The sequence below is a fragment of the Prosopis cineraria genome, unplaced genomic scaffold, assembly GCF_029017545.1.
Source record: "Prosopis cineraria cultivar Desert tree isolate PC_DT_omini unplaced genomic scaffold, ASM2901754v1 PC9, whole genome shotgun sequence".
In the NCBI taxonomy this organism is placed as follows: domain Eukaryota; kingdom Viridiplantae; phylum Streptophyta; class Magnoliopsida; order Fabales; family Fabaceae; genus Prosopis; species Prosopis cineraria.
Window position 1 is genome coordinate 14,349,041 of NW_026555340.1, and position 7,722 is coordinate 14,356,762.

The 7,722-nt window shown below is 30.1% G+C and overlaps 1 protein-coding gene across 2 annotated transcripts in view; it reads left to right on the forward strand.

Annotated features, from left to right (window-relative positions):
• LOC129320077 (putative pentatricopeptide repeat-containing protein At5g08490) overlaps positions 1-6,084 on the forward strand; it is a 59,676-nt gene extending 53,592 nt beyond the window's left edge. Inside the window, exons 4-5 of one of the 2 annotated variants that reach the window (XM_054965238.1) lie at positions 2,793-2,960; positions 6,064-6,084. The gene's annotated coding sequence lies outside the window, so the exon portion shown is untranslated. Of the gene's footprint in view, positions 1-2,792; positions 3,108-6,063 lie in introns of those variants that run through there. The other variant, XM_054965236.1, reaches the window with a different exon arrangement.
• The last annotated feature ends 1,638 nt before the right edge of the window (positions 6,085-7,722 follow it).

Sequence of the window (7,722 nt, forward strand, 5' to 3'; positions counted from 1 at the left end):
AAAAATAAATTAAATCCCTCATGAATAAAATAAAATATTAAACATCACCAGTATTATGATATCACTAATATTGAGATATATTATATAAAATACATTATTCATTTCAAGTGAGTACTTCCATAGGTCAATAATAGTGAAATTATAAATGCGTGTGTGTGTTTGTGTGTGAAAGATAAAATGAGGTTAGAGTCATTTCGATGAAATGATTGAAATCAACCCATATGAATACTGATACATTCTTCTTTCTACAAGCAACTCTTTCTATTTCCATTTATAGGACCAATATCATGTTAACCCTATGCTGTACATGAAGGCGTGATAAAATTTAATCAAGTAAAAATTAACTCTGAAATATTGTGACAATTGTTGGAATACACCTAGAAAAAAAAAAAACGGTGTCATATTAATGTCTTGAAATCTATCAAGCAAAATCTTTTGCTGGAAGCCACGGATGTATCAACTAGCAAATCACCTGTGTCCCACTAACTGATAAGCACTGAATTAGACACACCAGTGGAACCTCGTATGAAAACAAAATTCACCTTTACTTGTTCACCAAAATCTTGCCATGGATAAGAAATGGTTTGGTAATGCTCATCCACTTAATTCTGGCCAAAATCATATCAATACCAGTAAAAATCTAGAAGATGAATATGGTGGGGGAGTTTATTTAACTTATATATATTCATACCATCCATTTATATGATATAAAAAGTTAAGTTGATTTGTAACTTGGGGGCATTATAATATACGTACACGGTTAACAACATGACATTTGTTGAAGAGGCAGAAGATATCAAAGGTACAGAAAAATTCTCAACTGAACTCACAAATTTCCCAGCTATTCATGAATCCGCGATGAGAGTATGCATGCATCTCCTTTCATATAATTGCATCAGCATTAAAGAACTAGCGATTGAAGACAGAGGAGAAAGAATGTTAGGGGTACTAGTGACGGTAGTGCTCATGGGAATTGGGGAAAATTGTTTTAGTGTTTGAAGCTAAACTCAGATCTATTTAGAGAAGCACCAGCTTTTCAATAGGCTTCTATATCTTTATTATTAATTAGAAAAAGCAAAGAGAAGATAGAAATACAGAATTTCTTCGTACCTGATTGCTACAATCCATGTCACACAACTCAGAATTCCATCAGGTATCTCTAAACTAAGTCATATTTTTAATTCAGTCTCTCGATAAACCAAGATGCTCCCATTAACTTCAGTTAGATGAACATTTTTCTCTCTGTTTTGCTAATCAGAGCAACGGAATTCCCCTAGTTATTTACTTACTTTTTAATGAACTAATTAAAGACAATTAAATTGTTGTCTCAATTATTGCTTTATTTCTTCAGTCTAAGTAACAAATTGTTGCTCTAATTGAAACTACAAAAACTAAATCACACTTACTAGTAAATTATAGATCAATTGATTCTTATACATCTAGATTTCCCTTTTTTCAGCATTCCACAAATTCAAAGGATGCATGAAGCACTGCGTTTTCTTTTCTATTGAGACAAAAATAATTACCATACAAAAAAGGCAAACTACTAAACGAGAAAACAATATCAGGCCAGGAAATGGCAACAAAAAAAAAAAAATAGAGGACAGCAAGTCCACTAAGAAAGATGAAGTTAGCCATTTCTTAATTCCTTACAATAGCAGTTTACCATTTATTTCAGCCTATCAGAATCTTGTCCCTGGTTTACAACGAGGGAATAATTGATGCTCCTGTACTTTGTTTTATCTATCACCTCTGTCCCAAGCTATTTTATTCTATGGATATGCTCCCGATTGCTTACATGTTAGGAATCTCAGAACATTAGTGTAACTTCCTTTTCGAATTCCCTCTCGAACCATCCATAAGACTATAACAGTTTTCATATTCTACACTGTTTCCATTTCTTACTTTTATAAGACTATAGATCTATAATAATTTCATGTATCACTCCGAAGGTCGAAGCTACTTGCCAGATTAGCATAGTTACAAAACATCCAGAAAATTCCAACCTATGAACGTGCAAGACAGAACAGGCACGATTGACAGAGAAATGCAAATTGTAGATTCCCTAAAACTAATATTTGTTAAACATAGCAAGAAACTAACCGAGAAACCTTTGACAAATGGCAAAGGCAGTGAAAGCTTTAGGGCAATTCCTTTTCTAATTTCCTCTCAAGCCATCTATAAGACTATAACAGTTTCCATATTCTATACTGTTCCCTTTTCTAACTTTCTATAACTACAATAGTCTCATTTAAAAATTGCCTTTGAACAAGTTTTGATGATTGTTTGATCTTCTATCCAGAAACGTATTCTGCTGTTAAGGAGCTTGAATCTCTGTGGCTCTAAAGATCTGAAGAAGACACCTGATTTTAGATAGATGTGTGTGAGTGTGTGCAAATGTGCCAGTGTGTGTGTGTGTCTTACATCAATAAGACTTTCTATTACATTTCTACTGAAGTCAAATGGTATTTATGTGCTAATAATATGTTAAAAATACTTAAATTGCTTATCTTCTGGTTGCAGTGAAAACATTTTTCAAAATGCCTTTATTAACATTCAGCTAGACAGCAAGCGATGAACTTTTCAAATCAACTGGTTGATTTGTATGAATCCAGATACCTTACATGGTGCTTAACTCATATGCGTTAAACTTCTTTTTTTTTCTTTTTTTTTACATGTGTTTGGAATTCCTTTAACTTCTATCTTTGCTGGGAAATTTAAGTAATTCATGTCATATTTTTCGGAAGGTTTTGTTTTCAGACTATTACATTGACCATCTATCTTAATCCCAGGTTATTGCCGAGAGGCGCTCTGAGGAAGAAATTGCTGGATTGAAGGAGTTCTTCAAGATGATTGACACAGAAAACGGTGGAACCATAACTTTTTTTGAGTTAAAAGATGGTTTAAAGTGAGTGGGGTCTGGACTTGTGGACTCTGAAATCACAGATCTTGTGGAAGCGGTAAGGTGAACTGTTCAATTATTAGATTAATCTCTTATTGTTATTATCATTAGGTACAAGCTGGTGGCTTGATTATAATGAAGCTACTATAAAACAGATTTTTTCCCCTGCCAACAATGCAAAGCAGTTCTTTATGCATTTATTTGTTTCATTTGAAATGCACTAAAACTGAAATTTAACGGTGGTAAAATTAATAAATTCTCCCTCCAGTCCCTTATACAAGGTTTTCTAGACAATTTTCAAGAAAATTAAGAAATTTTGTTAGATTGCTTTATTTGTTTAAAAATATCCCGATATTTCAATTGTACCCTTATCAATTAAAGAGAACCTCGTCATGCTTTTGTCAAATTGCGAGAAAGCCTTGACAATTATAGGGATAAAACTGTGACATCATTTGATATTCTGATTAGGCACTTTATGATTTTTGGATTAATTTTTTTTATTTTTGGAAGGTACCTTATGTGACTGAATGAAGGGAGTATATAAAAAAAGGTTATGGATGGTAAAACTTGTTCCTCATATGTCACCCTCCATCCCATTTTGGGAGGATAGTTGTCTGGGGACATTTTATTGTTTTCTCACGGCAATGTTTGTTATTTCTGCATCTATCTTGATCTTGAGATGGTAGTGATTGTTGATGAAGGTTCATGTGACACTCGATATGTCTCAAAGCTTGATTCAATTTTCAAATTTAGCCAAATTGCCCGTCTTTTTCTTTCGTTGTAACACCAATAAAGTATTTACTTGAATACTTGCAAGTGAGATTAGCACGAGAAAACAAAAGGACAGATTCCAAAATTTATTCACTTATTCAAACTTCAAAGTACTTTGGCCGTATGATGGCATGATATCTATAGTCTGAAGATTGGAAAGATACAGACTAGAAACTTGGGGATGGTTAAAATTCACTCTCCCATTAGTATTATGGGGTACAAGGGAAAACAAAGTAATTCTGATTTAGTGTATCCTGACTTAGACTTTGACCGTGGAGATGGATGCAAATAAAACTCTCTTTGATAGCTTTTTCATCTTCTTCTATGTTTAGTTCAGCTATTGCGGGCTCTTCTTTCTCTTCCAAAGTAGTTAATCGAGAAAAAAAAATGTTGAAGGGTTTTTGGGACTTGGTATATGATTTGAATTCCCTGGAATCTCTTGACTTAGAGGCTGAAAAATTGTAGTGGTGATTGGCTGATACACTTGATTTACAATGACAAGAGGGTTTAACTATCTCAAGTTTAGGTGGTAACTGATTTATTTTATATTATAAATTATCTCCAATTATGACTAATCACTATAATAGGCCATAACCATTAATCACTAGTCATCACCGTCCTTCATTTCCTAACTCTAATAGTACATTTGGATTAATGAAAATTTCAATTTTAATTTGAATTTAGTCCAAATCTCTTATCTAGCTACATAAAAATTTATGAATTCAAATTTAAATTCATTATATACTCTAGTCATTTAAAATTTTAATCATTTTAAATATCTTATTCTCTTAATTTTTTAATTATTAATATCTCTATGACTTTTATATCTTTTCTCATATTTCATTTTGATTGTCTCTTGTCAATTAAAAAATATAGAGAAATTTGTCCTTTAATTTTTTATTTTCATTTCAAATTTCAACTTATTTATCTTTTTCATTGAAATATTTTAAATTACCTAAACAAAATATTTTAAATAAATGGATTTTAAATATGAGATTTTGCATTTCAAATCTAAAATTCAAATCCATGAATCCAAATGTCACCTAAAACTATTTTCAAATTGATATAATCAAACATATTTTTATTTTATTTTATTTTATTTTAAAATTAATCTTTAAAATTAGTTTACAGAATAATTTTAAAAAAATAGAAAAAAACTAAACAAGACCTTAATCTCTAACACCCCTATCAAGCTGAGCCATGCTCACGAGCTTGGAGCCAAAAAGTGACGCCCATATATAATTTCAAACGTGTTAGTTTAAATTGATATTAAATTGATATTTTTATTCAACTGAATAAAATAAAACAAATTAAAATTCAAAGATAATTCTAAAAAATGAATAACCAATTATTATTAATCTAAGAGTGTTAATTGTCACAAGTTTATAATGATACCTGTAACAATTGGTGGTGATTATTTTTCTTATAAACATATAAAGTAAGTGGATGGATATGTGCAAGTTTAGATATCAAATATACCCCGACAATGTATTGATAATTTGGATATACAATATAAAATTCTGATATGATATAAGCCTCTATAGTACTTATTTTTATTTACAATGACATGTAACTAGAGATGGTAACTGGGCTAAGCTAGATGGGCCAGCGTAAATAAGCTTGAAAAATTTTGGAGCCAAGCTTGAGAGTTTTAAAGATTTTCTTTTCCTTAAGCTTATTCGAGTTGTTTGAATAAACCTAAAAAAATTCGAGTCAAGCCCAAATCTAAATGGGCTTAGCCTGAATACTTGAATTCCTTTTTTATTATGAATAAAATAATATAAAAATTCAAAATATTAATTTTTAAAATAAAAATTGAAATTAGATAAAAAAATAAAGAATACAATAAATAATATTTAACAACCTGAGAGATTAGGATCGGGTTTGACTATATAAGCTTCTTTTATGTGGTAAGATATTTTAATCTCAATCTGAATAAACTCGATCCAAATTGAGCTCGATCTGAATAGGCCGACCTACTATTAGCTCTACCTACAACTTTCATGATTAGACTATGGTCAACTATAGAAAGCCATTTTAAACACAAATTTAATGACTAAATAAGAATGTTTTTGCCAGCCTCAAGGACCTTTGTTGTTTGTAATGTTCATATGACCTTCAGCGTTTTGATTCAATTCTTTTCATCCTGGGAAGAGAAAGGCCACTGTATGTCAAGAACAAGAAAAATTGGGGGGGGGGGGGAACAGGAATTGGAATGTTGAATCAAAAGGAGAACGACCTATAAGAAGAAAGAGATTTACATTTTGAATTTTTGGTACATGCTTGTATATTGTTTTAACTGAAATTATATGAAAGGCACTAAATTTATGAGAGTCAAATTGAATATTTGACTATTGTGCTTAAAAAATAATGTGCATTTTATTGGGCAGGGTCTTGTTGACCAAAGATCAAGAAATTAGGTTGTGCTGTCTTTTAAGCATGGTATTCATTTAGTTTCATGTTATAAGATGTTTTTAACTATCTCACATAAATAGAAAAATAGTTAAAATTAATTGACGTCCTTATAAATTTGTTAATTTTTTAGAGTCAGCACCTTTATTTTCTTCTTATGGGCAATTCATGTACAATGAAATTGATTACTTTTAAGATTTTATAAATTCCTTTTAACTTTAAATATAGATTCTAACAAAACGTTTTGTAACATATTATTTTCTGTGACCTCCACTATATACACCACAACAGTTTTCTCTCAATTCAGATTCTTCAAAATGCATCAAAATGCAAGAGAGCAGCTTTTTTAATATGCAAATTAGTTAACTAGCTTCTACATTTAAAACTGAAAGTATTTAAAATTACTCTCTATGTTTTTATTTAGAAGTCATTTTTCACATTTTTACTAGAATCAAGGAAAAACTTTAAATTTTATAAACTTTATTTAAAAATTCAACAAGTTTGCAATTGTACTCCTATTAAATATACAAATTTTAAAAGTTATACACGTTAGTAGTTATTATCCTTTATAACATTTAACAGGGACAAAAAGCTAACGATGGATATAGTAATTATTGAGATGTCAAATGAATATGATCAAAACAAATATTCTTTCTCTATTCTATAGATAAGACTAGAGGAGTAATACATATAAATATTCTTCAAGCTAGAGAAGTTCACAATATTTTATGACATATTCTTTTTTTTTTTCTTATTCACTACATAATGAGAATTAATTACATCCTACAAGGTATAAAGATCATCATATGAATATGAAGCTTGAAGATTCCATTTTTGAGTAAACTGTTCTTGATGATGCAGTTGTGTCCACCATAGAAGGAAGCATGCTTGAGATCATAGAATCATTGTTATCTGCATCCAAATTCTCAAGATCTATGTATTTCCAAACATCTTCTAAACTTGACTTTTTATTTATAATTTCATAAAAAGATGTGGGATCAGGAAAAGCATGAGAGATTTCTAATGAATGAGGCTTATTCAACTGAAATTGATCCATGTTTTTACTTTCAAATTGTGATTGAGGAGGTTGAGGCAGTAGTTTGGGAAAAACAAGTCATTTGAGTTGACTCCATTGTTAATGGTTCTAACCATGCTTCCTCCTTCTTGCAGCTATTCTTGTAGTTCTTATTGTTCTTGTAAATCTTACATAGAACCCAATCATCCAACTACAAAATTAGGGGAAAGAAAAGTACATAAACAATATCATTATCATTTAGAGAAAGGGAAATTTTCTATTTAGTGTAATCTTAATTAAAAACACTACAAAAATTACAAATGAAAACTATATGCTACTTTTAGTTTTATATATATGTCATTTTCTAAAAGACATTGTTAGTCCTTTTTTCCAACCCAAAAAAAAAATTATATTGCACAATTTTAAATTTTAATTTTTTTTTATAATTTTTTGAGTGGGTTAAAATATTGCATACTCCTTTGGTCTTATTTATGAGAGAGACTTTTTTTTTTGGATTAATTCTAAGACATGTCATTGATTTTTTATCAGTAATTTTTCTTTTTACCCTTATTAAATGTTGATGAGGGAAAAAAACAATTTTGAAGTATGTATTCTTTTCGTT